This window comes from Chelonia mydas, chromosome 1, assembly GCF_015237465.2.
Source record: "Chelonia mydas isolate rCheMyd1 chromosome 1, rCheMyd1.pri.v2, whole genome shotgun sequence".
Lineage (NCBI taxonomy): Eukaryota > Metazoa > Chordata > Testudines > Cheloniidae > Chelonia > Chelonia mydas.
Window position 1 is genome coordinate 161,962,383 of NC_057849.1, and position 12,126 is coordinate 161,974,508.

The following is a 12,126-nucleotide window of genomic DNA, read 5'->3' on the forward strand; positions in this document are numbered from 1 at the left end:
AGTTGGGTTTCTGCTGCACATGAACCCGGAAACCACAGCCCCTCCTTTTAAATTGCCAACCCATTTTTAATGGCCAACCCAATGGCTACTTTGTATGGGAAATGAGGGCGCTGCTATTTGAAGCTATTCCCAGATGTTATGAAGGTTAAAGAAGCCAAAAGACTGTGGCTTACCATGGCTGCCTGCAAGCCGAATTCTGCTGCCTAGCCCTGCGTGAGTGATCTCTCACACCAAACCTGCATACCCTCAATAAGAGGTGACCTTGTAATGAAAGCACATGTGCTATGTAATGTTAACAGCAAGGTTTGCTGTGAAAGAGTGTACCCATCGTTCTGTAAAATGTGTCTTTTTAACTACCACTCTCCCTTTTTTTTCCTCCACCAGCTGCATGTTTCTCCTTCCCAGAGGCTAGCAAAGATTAGAAGGCGAAAAAAACGCACTCGTGATGAAATGTTCTCCGACCTCATGCTGTCCTCCCACACTGACAGAGCACAGCAAAATACGTGGAGGCAGACAATGTCAGAGTGCAGGAAAACACAATATGACCGCGAGGAGAGGTGGCGGGCTGAAGATGGTAGGTGGCATCAGCCTGCTGAAAGAAGGCAGGAGTCAATGCTCAGGCTGCTGGAGGATCAAACTCATATGCTCCAGCATATGGCTGAGCTGCAGGAAAGGCAGCAGGAGCACAGACTGACGCTACAGCTCCTGTGTAACCAACCGCCCTCCTCCCCAAGTTCCATAACCTCTTCCCCCAGACGCCCAAGAACACAGTGGGGAGGCCTCCGGCCACCCAGCTGCTCCACCCCAGAGGATTGCCCTAGCAACAGAAGGCTGGCATTCAGTAAGTTTTAAAGTGCTGTGTGGCCTTGTCCTTCCCTCCTCCACCACCCCACCTGGTGCTTCCCTCCTCCAGCACCCCTCCCGGGCTACCTTGGCAGTTATCCCCCTATTTGTGTGATGAATGAATAAAGAATGCATGAATGTGAAGCAACAATGACTTTATTGCCTCTGCAAGCGGTGATTGAAGGGGGGAGGGGAGGGTGGTTAGCTTACAGGGAAGTAGAGTGAACCAAGGAGGGGAGGGGGTTTCAGCAAGGAGAAACAAACAGAACTGTCACACCGTAGCCTGGCCAGTCATGAAACTTGTTTTCAAAGCTTCTCTGATGCGCAGCGCTCCCTCCTGTGCTCTTCTAACCGCCCTGGTGTCTGGCTGTGCGTAACCAGCGGCCAGGCGATTTGCCTCAACCTCCCACCCCACCATAAACGTCTCCCCCTTACTTTCACAGATATTGTGGAGCACACAGCAAGCAATAATAACAATGAGGTCGGCTAAAAGAGCACCCTGGAGTACGGCAACAATGGCTACCAATAATACTGCACTGTCTGCTGCCAAAGGCAATGAGCTGCTGCTGTGTAGCAATGCAGTACCGCGTCTGCCAGCACCCAGGAGACATACGGTGACAGTGAGCTGAGCGGGCTCCATGCTTGCCGTGGTATGGCGTCTGCACAGGTAACCCAGGAAAAAAGGTGTAAAACAATTGTCCGCCATTGCTTTCACGGAGGGAGGGAAGGAAGGGGGGGCCTGACAATATGTACCCAGAACCACCCGCGACAATGTTTTTGCCCCATCAGGCATTGGGATTTCTACCCAGAATTCAAATGGGCGGCGGAGAACTGTGGGATAGCTACCCACAGTGCAATGCTCCAGAAGTCGACGGTTGCCTCGGTACTGTGGACGCACTCCGCCGACTAAATGCACTTAGAGCATTTGTGTGGGGACACACGCAATCGACTGTATAAAAATGCTTTCTATAAAACCGACTTCTATAAATTTGACCTAATTTTGTAGTGTAGACATAGCCTCTGTTTGTTTCAAAAGAGAGTTAACAGTCTTTTCTTCTTAACTCTCATGTTTTATCTCAGATGAAACTCAGATTTCTGCCAACAAATTCCCTGAAGTATGGCCCTTTATAAACCCTAGTCTATAGAACACTGAAGTTGATAAATTGTTGGTAAACAATCGTGAAGACAACACATGGGAGAGAACTTGGGTAGGGAGCCAGAGTCTATGCTTGCATAATACCAAATTTCAGTAACTGAAAAAAAATATTTTAAAAGTCAGCTATTTCTCAAGAGAAAAACAAAACAAAACACAAAGAAAAAATAGAGCTTTGTGATTAAAGTACAAAACAAGAACATAACACGTCTGGGGTTTATTGCCAGCTTTCCCACAACTTCCTCTGTAACTTTGGGTAAGTCAGCTAATCTTTCTGTACAGAGAGACCAAGTGGGTGAGATAATATCTTTTATTGGACCAACATTTATTGGTGAGAAACACAAGCTTAAGCTGGTCCAATAAAGGATAGTACCTTACCCACCTTGTCTTTCTAATATCTTGAGACTGAGACAGCTCCAATAACAACATTTCTATACATCAGTTTTTCTTTATGTAAAATAGAAATAAGATTTAACTATTGCATAAGGGGGTTAAAAGGCTCAATATGTTAATGTTGATAAAGTGCCTTGTAATCCTTCAAAAATGATGCTATACGAGTATAAAATATTATCATTAAAGGTAACTGTGGCTTCACTCAGACCAGTAAGGGGTTGTGTTGCTGCCCGCCCTGTAACCCTGGGTGCTTCTGTGCTGTGCAGCTTTGGCCCAGAGCCCTGACCGCAGCATGCAGCTCACAGCACAATCGCCTCACCCTGGCTACCACCAGTCTGGTTACACCTTGCAGAATGACACCATCAGCCCCTCTTACTGGACCCTCACAGAACTTATTAATTTACTGCCTCCAAGGGGACAGAGTATACACACCAGCCTGATAGATTGGCTGAAGGCCCATACTTCAGTTTAATACACAGCTTTGAGATGATTTTGTAATAAAATAAAAATAAATTTATGAACAAGGAACATGGGTTTCAGTGATTACACGTAGGAGTGAAAGAGAGAGGAAAGGTTACAGATAAAACAAACATGCTTTCTAATGGCTAAAACTTGATTCTAGCAAGTTACAATCTTTCCCTGAGTAGTTTCCTTGCTTACCTCAAGTTATCCCCCTCCAGACTAGCAGACCCAAATTTCATAGGCTCAAAGGGTCCTGTATCCAATCATCCCTTCAATGATGGATAACAAAAATGGCTTTTTGCCTCTGTTTATATCATCCCAAAGTTCATTAACCCTGTTTCAAGAGGCAGGAAGGCTTCCTGAGGGGTGCAATCTCCATCGCCTGTTAAGATGGCTAAGGGGTCATCTTCCCTCATTTGCTTGCCTGATGGCTTTGTTTACCTTGCATGCAAATATGCTTTTTATTGTCTTAACTCACATCTTGCCTAATTTACATTGGACACACAGTCAAGTCTGTGAAACAGCCTTTGTCTAGAACAGGTGAGGCTTAGGCACCGTCTGCCAAACACATTTTAAGAACAAATTTCTAGCACAGATCTGTTTTTTAATACACCACCCATACATACATCACACAGTAATATTAATTACCAGCCTGTTACTGATTTGCAAATGACACCTTACACATCTACCTTCTGGATAGAGCTTATGACAACAGTAATTGGTGCAATGAGTGTGTCAGGCATGATATGAGTTATGGTTTGGTGGCCCCTCTGCCAGTTGGTATTGAGGGGCTCCCTGGGTCACAGCAACCAACAACAGATTGTAGCAACAAAATAGCATAGTCATAGATCTCTGCAGATAGCCTTTCAGCATTAAGTGCCCATAATAAAATTTCCCAGTGCCCTACGCAGCTGCATACTTTGTGTACGGGTAAGGAGGCCCCTGGTGCTAAGTAACCTTCTTTCAGGCTCAGTGAAAGGAGTAATTAAGCCCTTCTGTGTAGTGAGATAGCTGGAAACTATAGAAACTATTGCCCAAGGCAAAGGGCTACACGGCAAGGCATGATCTGAAGCTAAACCATGTGGTTTCAGGGATTCCCTTACTGCAAACTCAGGGACTAAGGTATCAGTTGAAGCTGTGTGTATGTGTGTGTGTGTTTGGGGAAAATGCATGCAGACAGAAGGAGAAGCAGTTGTTCCACTGGAACTCTGCCTGTGGTTTGTTGAACCTGATAGGTTTCTGTGAAACATTTCAGGTTCAGTGATTTGGCATTTTCCATCCTCTGTTTCACTGGTAAATTCACAGCCAACTCTCCTCCCACTTCCTCATAGGTGCTCCATCCTCAGGGACCCTTCAGGGGAGACAAAATTGAAGAAGAATCTTAAACTTGGCAACTGAATTCTCTGCCGCAGACTGAGACCCCCTGAGAAGTGATCTCTTCTTTTCCATGAAGAGATCCTGAAAACAAATACTGCAGGAGACTTTCTTTCCTCCAGCACAAAGTTTGTGTGGGAGTAAATAAACCAGTGACATCTTCTTTATTTGAGATGAGCCGTCAGTCTGTTAGGCAGTTTTGAATCTAGCAGACATATGTGGGTTATGTAGCTGTGGGGAGGTGGCACACCTCAGCAAACCTTGGTGAGTTTCAGTTCTATCATGAAATGTGAAATCAGTTGAGTTCTGCCTACTGACAGGGAATTTGCTATGAAGTTTTCACACAGGTCTTTGCCCTACAGCTATTGGAGATTTTCCTTTAACTAAACTAGCAGGGGCCTGGCTTTTTGTAGGAGAAATGCCTGCATTGCAATTTTGCTGATTACTGTGATAATCTGTTCAGGCACACTGTGCAGAACTGCTGTTTAGTTCTCTTGGTACCTCACTGACACCATGCTCTTGCATGGCAACATCTGCGAGTAACGCTTTCTAACGTCTCTGGATGGCTAGGAGACTCTGTCCCCTCCTGGCAGATAGTGACCTTGCCTGAGTTATCCATTCCTTTGTCATCTCTCATCATTGCTATAGTACAGATGAGAGATGACAAAGGAATATAAGTCTACTGTGAGCACATCAAATGTGTCCTTCACTCTCTAGTCTCACTTCCCTTAGAATACTGAGTCTAGTTCAAGGTTTTGGTCCTTATCTTCAAGGCGCTCAGTCGCCTGGGCCCAGCATATCTAATAGATCGTGTAAAGCTCCAAGATGAAGAGCATTTTTTACAGCTCTGCTTCTCGGGTACAATAGAACTTTCTACTGTAAGAGTAAATCTCACCTGTGTAGGAAACAGGGCTTTCTCAGGGGCCTGTCCGAAACCATGCAATGAACTCCCACAAGAACTAAGAACCATCATAAACTTTCCACTCCAAGGGCAAAGTGTTCTTTTTCCACCTTGCATTCTCTAATATAAACACATAGCAACATACATATCAAAGAATTCCAAACAAATAAAATAAATATCCAACCAAAGAAAACACTCCACTTTACACACAATTCTCTTCCTGGGGAGACAATGAAAGGGAAAAAACAAATCACACATGCTCTGATGTTAGGCATGTCACATAATTCACTAGTGGAAGGTACTCATATACTATGGTGATGAGGGTGGTATAAGACCCTATGTGCAATAGTATAGAATAGAAATCATTATCTTAAAGTCCTTGCAACCTTGGAAGCATTATAGGTAAGGGATTTCCATTCCACACTGCAAGAGTGGATGTGGGATTATTACTGAGGCCACTATAGTGTGACCTAGGCTGGGTGATAGAGAGATATGCCTTGCTGCAGATTAGGTATCTAGTAACAAGTTGCTTTGGAGGATGTATTATTACAGGACAGTTCTCATCTCAAGCTGAACTTGTTGGTTGTAGGCTTTATTTTTGTCTGGCCTCAGAATCTTGCATTCAAACGCATGCAATCAAGATTGTAACATGAATTATTTCTCAATATGCCTACTCAGGGCAGCTCAAAGATGCTGTATTAACAACATTCATATTCCAATAAATTGAATGATATTTCCTCTCTGGAGCAATACCAAAGAGGAAGAGGAAGTTTACAAGAAAACGTTACATTCTTTTTTTTTAAAGATAAGTGCTGTTATTTGACCTGTAGCACTGGAGCAACTAACTGAATGTAGAAAAAACAACATGTGCTCCTGCATGCCCAGTTCTTGTTCCTATTGTTAATAGCAAAACTTCTGTGAACTTCAATGAGAGCAGAAGCAGGATCACCCTTATGTGAAGAAGAAAAATAAAAAATGCATCTCTGCTGAATTTATTTCAATATGGCTGACAAATGTATGGGAAACAAATTTGTTTGTTTCTCAGATCAACTATTTTGAGCAAAATAAGAGAGAGAAAAATAGTGGCTCATCCTGTTTATAAGGTTTTGTATTGTTACATTATCTTATGCTCCTTCTCTGCATTTGTCTTTTGATGTCCCACTGCACCAGTTCCGGGGGAAATGGCTATTTCTGATCTATTCCTAGTACATGCAGTTTTGAAAGCTGGATAATCATTAGGGCCAACATTTCCAGTGAGGGTACAGTGGGTGTGCCCACAAAAATACCTGCATCTCTACCAAGACTGCAAAAACCCTGCATTTGCACATGAAGGCCCCATTTCTACATTTGGTAGTGTGTGGGTAGACTGCTGTGCTCAGAGAGGGCCCAAGTGATTTCACAAATGGGCACTTCTATCCTTGCACAGGAAGTGGCATGGCATTGAGTCAAGTTGTAGTTCAGACATAAATCTAATCAACTAGGAGTTCTTAACTTACTGGGTTTGATCCTCAAGACATGTCAGGTATTCTTAGCATTTGGAGGATGTACCCTTTCTCTGCAAGGAGCACTTCAGAAGTCATTGTGCTGGTTCACTTTGGAAGAGCCCTGAGAGCTGTCACAAAGGATCCTGGAATACCACTGAGTAATGGTTTGAAGGCCGGGGGGGCGGGGGTTTCATGAGCGGTGAAAGGCTGAAAACACCTGTCAAAAGCACCTTGAAAAGAAATCAGGCCTAGGTCCTCCGAGATATTTGGACAGCTAACTCCAATGAAGTCAATGGGAGTTAGGTGCCTAAATACCATTGAGGAGCTGGGCCTTGCTGCATCATGGCTGGTGCTGGCTTCTGAAAGGAACTTTGCTCCCAGTGTCGCAGAAGACAGCTACAAAATGGGGGCTTGTTTCTTCTTTCATTTAGAACTATTATTTTCTACACGCTGTACTACATTTCGATGGGACACTGTCAGTGTTAGAAGCCTGTATTGCCGACAAACACCTATGTCACTAAAACCTTACAGCATAGCTAAACAAAAAGATTTTTTTAAAAATCCAATTTACTTTTCACACTTTATGCTGTTTCATATTTTGCATTATCTCCACTTGGACAATGAAAATCACTGAAGTCAGTTTCCCCTTCAGATTCTAAATCCTGCAATGTTTGCATTACAGACACTGCAGCCAGAGTGCTTATTTGTTTTACAATCAGTTTCCATTGATATTAAAATATACAAATAATGCAAATGTTTATATTTGGGTTTGCATTTAATCAGAATCCGATCCAGAGGTTGTCACTTCTCCAAAGCCAAGGGTCAGACGCCCAACTCAGAGCTCTGTTCTCTAGCCCAGGGGTGGCCAACCTGAGCCTGAGAAGGATCCAGAATTTACCAGTATACAATGCCAAAGAGCCACAGTAACACTTCAGCAGCCCCCTATCAGCGAACCCCCGCCCCCGCTCCCAGTGCCTCCCGCCCACCGGCAGCCCCGCCGATCAGCGCGTCCCCCTCTCTCTCTGCACCTCCCCATCAGCTGTTTTGTGGCGTGCAAGAGGCTCCGAGGGGGTGGGGGAGGAGTGAGGGCATAGAAGGCTCAGGGGAGGGGGCGGGCAGGGGTGGAGTGGGGGCACATTGGAAAGTTGGCACCTGTAGCTCCAGACGCAGAGTCGGTGCCTATACAAGGAGCCGCATATTGACTTCTGAAGAGCAGCATGTGTCTCCAGAGCCACAGGTTGGCCACCCCGCTCTAGCCTCTAGAACATCCTGTCTTAAAAAGTTATGAAATATATGTCTGTGAAAGATGAAGGGTACTTGGGTCAATTTGTGCTGCATTTTCTTCCATAGGATATGTCTATACTGTACTCGAAGGTGTGATTGAAGCCTGGGTAGGCATAGCCACACTAGCTTTAACCTAGTTCGCATGCTAAAAATACCAATGTAGAAGTAGCAAAGCAGGCTTCAGCACAGGTTAGGAATGTGAGTGTGTATCCAGGGGAACCAGGTGGGCTTGGAGAGCCTGCGCTGATGCTATGGTCTTCATTACTTGTTTTCATCCATATTAGCTAGATTAAAGCTAGTGTGGGTATGCCTGCCCAAGCTGCAATTACACCTCTGATTGCAGTGTAGCCGTACCCATAAACAACAGCAAATAGCAAGTCAATATGATACAGCTTTAACTGCAAACAACCATAGGAATTGAGGATGCACAGAATATTAGAGTAGCTTGACTATCATACAGGGGCAGTTGGATGATTGAGACGATTTTTCCATCTTTAATGAGAGTCAGTTTTACAGTACTGTATTCTCACTGCAGGTGCAGAGACACCCATATCTTTTTAAAGATCCTGAGGCTTTTCTGGTCAATTGCAATGAAAACTTGCCACTGAGAACAATTCTTACAAAACCAATGGTATCCCTTCCCCTTTCACTAGATTGCCATACATATGTGTTGCAGGGTTGTACCACAGGTGGTCTGGCACATCTTTAGTCTTCCCTTTACCTGCCTTTCATTTGCTGTGTGAACTGTGTTTATCAGTCTGCAGAAGTGAGAAGGGAGAACTGAGCAAGCTCAGTGCAGCAGAAGCCAGGTCTATGCTGTTAGTATCCATTTCAGCATTAGGGATGATGGAGGTAGTGGGAGGGCCTCATATTTCCTGCACCAGCATTGCACTGTGACACTTTGCCATTGACTTCAGTGGGGCCAGGATATCACCCATCGTTTCTAAATTGTCTTTTTGATATTATTATTAGTAATTATTTGTTTTACCGTAATACCTAGAAGCCCAAGTCAAGGACTAGAACCCCGTTGTGCTAGGAGCTGTACAAACATGGTGAAAAGCCGGTCCCTGCCCCAAAAATCATACAATCTAAGTATGGCACAGCATTTTCATTTCATACAGACATTCCTCTGCCTTAATCTCTTCTGAGTAAACCAAATAATTTTAAAATGTCCTCTTTTCTACAAAGAAATAAGAGGTCATTTTATTAGGAAGTGTAACTAAGAAACTTCCAGTGTAGTCTGTGGGTTATCAGCTGAGCTGGTAGGATACTTACAGTAGTTTTTAATGGGAAATTTGCTAAATTTCAACTTCCTTCTGTCTGCTAAAGAGCAGAAGTAAGGAAGTAAGTCTTGACTTGCATATGCATTTCATATCACTCAGTTGACATAAGCCATGACTAAAGGCAAATTAAATTTTTGCAAGAAGGCATGATTTTGTACAAGTTGCATAAGGAAAGCATGAGGAATCTAACAGCTCAGATTCAGTTCTCAATACATGACATTTCTTGTCTCCAGTCTAATGAAATACCTTCAGTTTTGGGGGGATTCTTTTATAAGGCGGGGCTTTAGCCTTACAGCTGCTCAGTGCTAATGATACTTGGGCCACTAAATCTCTAGGCATAAAATTGAGACTTTTTAATTTATTTTCAGTGACCACAAAAGAGCTTTGTCATTTAGCTCTCCACATTTACTGTGAAGTATTATCTCAGACTTAAATGAGAGCTACATAAGGGGCTCCGAGATGCAAGTTCCTGTTGTTTTTTTAGTCCAAGGCTACATTCTCTGGTCAAAAGGGGCTGGGTTTCATATTTGGCAAAGGAAGAGGGGATCATTCCACATAGGGAAATTTCTTGTCCAAATGACCAAGTTAAATGCATTCTCCTCTCTACCAGCAGCCATTAAAACACAGTCCTTTCCCTCTGCCCTGCATAAATAGAACTGCCTGAGGTTAGCCGAGCTCTAAGGGCTTGTCTTCACAGCACAGTCAGCTCAACTTAGTACGTTCAAGTTCCTGCGCTCCAGCTAGCCTGGCTCCAGCGGGAGCGGCCACGCTTCAGAACAACGCTGAAGTTACGCTGAGAGATTCGGTGAGCAGCATACAGTGACTAGACTCGCTGCTGCTGAGTAGTTGTAAGTCATGCCGTTGTTACGTCCCCACGGCATTACTGGCTGGAGCATCAGAATCATGGGAGCTTCAAACCCTCCCCCAGCCCCACTACGAGGGGCTATCCTGCATTTAAAGCACCACCTAAACTGAGCTACAGATTTTTGTGTGTGAATAGGGGTCAAGTTAGGGATAACAGTTGAGTTATAACTTGAGCTCACTGTGCTGTGAAGATACACCCTAATTCAGCATACACACTAGCCTTAGGCCTCCCCACCTTCTCAATACATGCCATCTATCTATAGTACATATAATGTTCCTCTTTACCATAATATCTGAGCTCCTCACAGACTTGTCCTCACAGCACCCCTGTGAGGCAGTGCAGTGCTATTATCAATATTTTACAGATGGAAACTGAGGCCCGGAGTAGCTAAGTGATTTGGTCCCAAGGCTGTGTTGGAGCATTAGTCATTCATCCCCGAAATCGGAAATCACTATTTAATGCTGCTCTGGAATTACCTTTTAAACAATAACAGAAATAATGCTTTGTTCAAGTGCACTGACACAAGTGTGAATAAACAGATAGTAGAGAGTCAAAGGGAGAAATCCCTTTTATGTTAAAAGGACACTCTCAGCTCAAATGTGGCCCAAAATGCAACAACTGATCAGATTCTTAGGAGCATGAGGAGAGATCCACCTTTAGATTCCTCAGTTAATTTACAAGGGGCCAGATCCTGGATCCTGGTGTAGACTATTTGAGGATTCCTTTGATTTATAGCAATTGCCTTTCATTTATAGCTGGCTCTGTGTCATCCTCTTTTGGCCACCCCACCTTAGGGGGTGTATTGTGTCCAGGGTGCTGCTGTTCTCTGGCAATCTGCAGCATCCGGAAAAGACCTTTGGAAGATGTTGCAGCTGGGCTTAATTTAGCATAACCCTGAAGGTGCCCTAATTTGCATTGTGGATTGAACCATCTTTGCCCCCTCCCCACCTTCCTGGTCCTGCTTGGCCAGACCCGAGGATTGAGAGCTAGATCTTCTCCCGGCCTAACACATTACACTGGGAATTATGCACTCACTTAATTATGGGAGCAAATCATGTTATTGCTTGTGTCATAAATATAAAGGGAAGGGTAAACCCCTTTGAAATCCCTCCTGGCCAGGGGAAAGCTCCTCTCACCTGTAAAGGGTTAAGAAGCTAAAGGTAACCTCGCTGGCACCTGACCAAAATGACCAATGAGGAGACAAGATACTTTCAAAAGCTGGGAGGAGGGAGAGAAACAAAGGGTCTGTGTCTGTCTATATTCTGTCTTTGCCGGGGATAGACCAGGAATGGAGTCTTAGAACTTTTAGTAAGTAATCTAGCTAGGTACGTGTTAGATTATGATTTCTTTAAATGGCTGAGAAAAGAACTGTGCTGAATAGAATAACTATTTCTGTCTGTGTATCTTTTTTGTAACTTAAGGTTTTGCCTAGAGGGGTTCTCTATGTTTTGAATCTAATTACCCTGTAAGGTATCTACCATCCTGATTTTACAGGGGGGATTTCTTTATTTCTATTTACTTCTATTTTTATTAAAAGTCTTCTTGTAAGAAAACTGAATGCTTTTTCATTGTTCTCAGATCCAAGGGTTTGGGTCTGTGGTCACCTATGCAAATTGGTGAGGCTTTTTATCCAACATTTCCCAGGAAAGGGGGGGTGCAAGTGTTGGGAGGATTGTTCATTGTTCTTAAGATCCAAGGGTCTGGGTCTGTAGTCACCTAGGCAAATTGGTGAGGCTTTTTACCAAACCTTGTCCAGGAAGTGGGGTGCAAGGTTTTGGGAAGTATTTTGGGGGGAAAGACGTGTCCAAACAGCTCTTCCCCAGTAACCAGTATTAGTTTGGTGGTGGTAGCGTCCAATCCAAGGACAAAGGGTGGAATATTTTGTACCTTGGGGAAGTTTTGACCTAAGCTGGTAAAGATAAGCTTAGGAGGTTTTTCATGCAGGTCCCCACATCTGTACCCTAGAGTTCAGAGTGGGGGAGGAACCTTGACAGCTTGGAAGTGGAAATGTCTGTCATCCTAACAAACAGGTGAAGCATTTAGGACACTGTAGTTTTAGGAAAATGGATAGAGAGTGCCAAAGA

The 12,126-nt window shown here is 44.0% G+C and overlaps 1 long non-coding RNA gene across 1 annotated transcript; it reads left to right on the forward strand.

The window, feature by feature from the left end:
- Positions 1-384: 384 nt before the first annotated feature.
- On the forward strand, positions 385-5,901 carry LOC122461847. Its single transcript, XR_006284065.1, has 3 exons — positions 385-574; positions 1,287-1,510; positions 4,183-5,901. It is a non-coding gene; the product is annotated as an uncharacterized LOC122461847 (long non-coding RNA).
- The last annotated feature ends 6,225 nt before the right edge of the window (positions 5,902-12,126 follow it).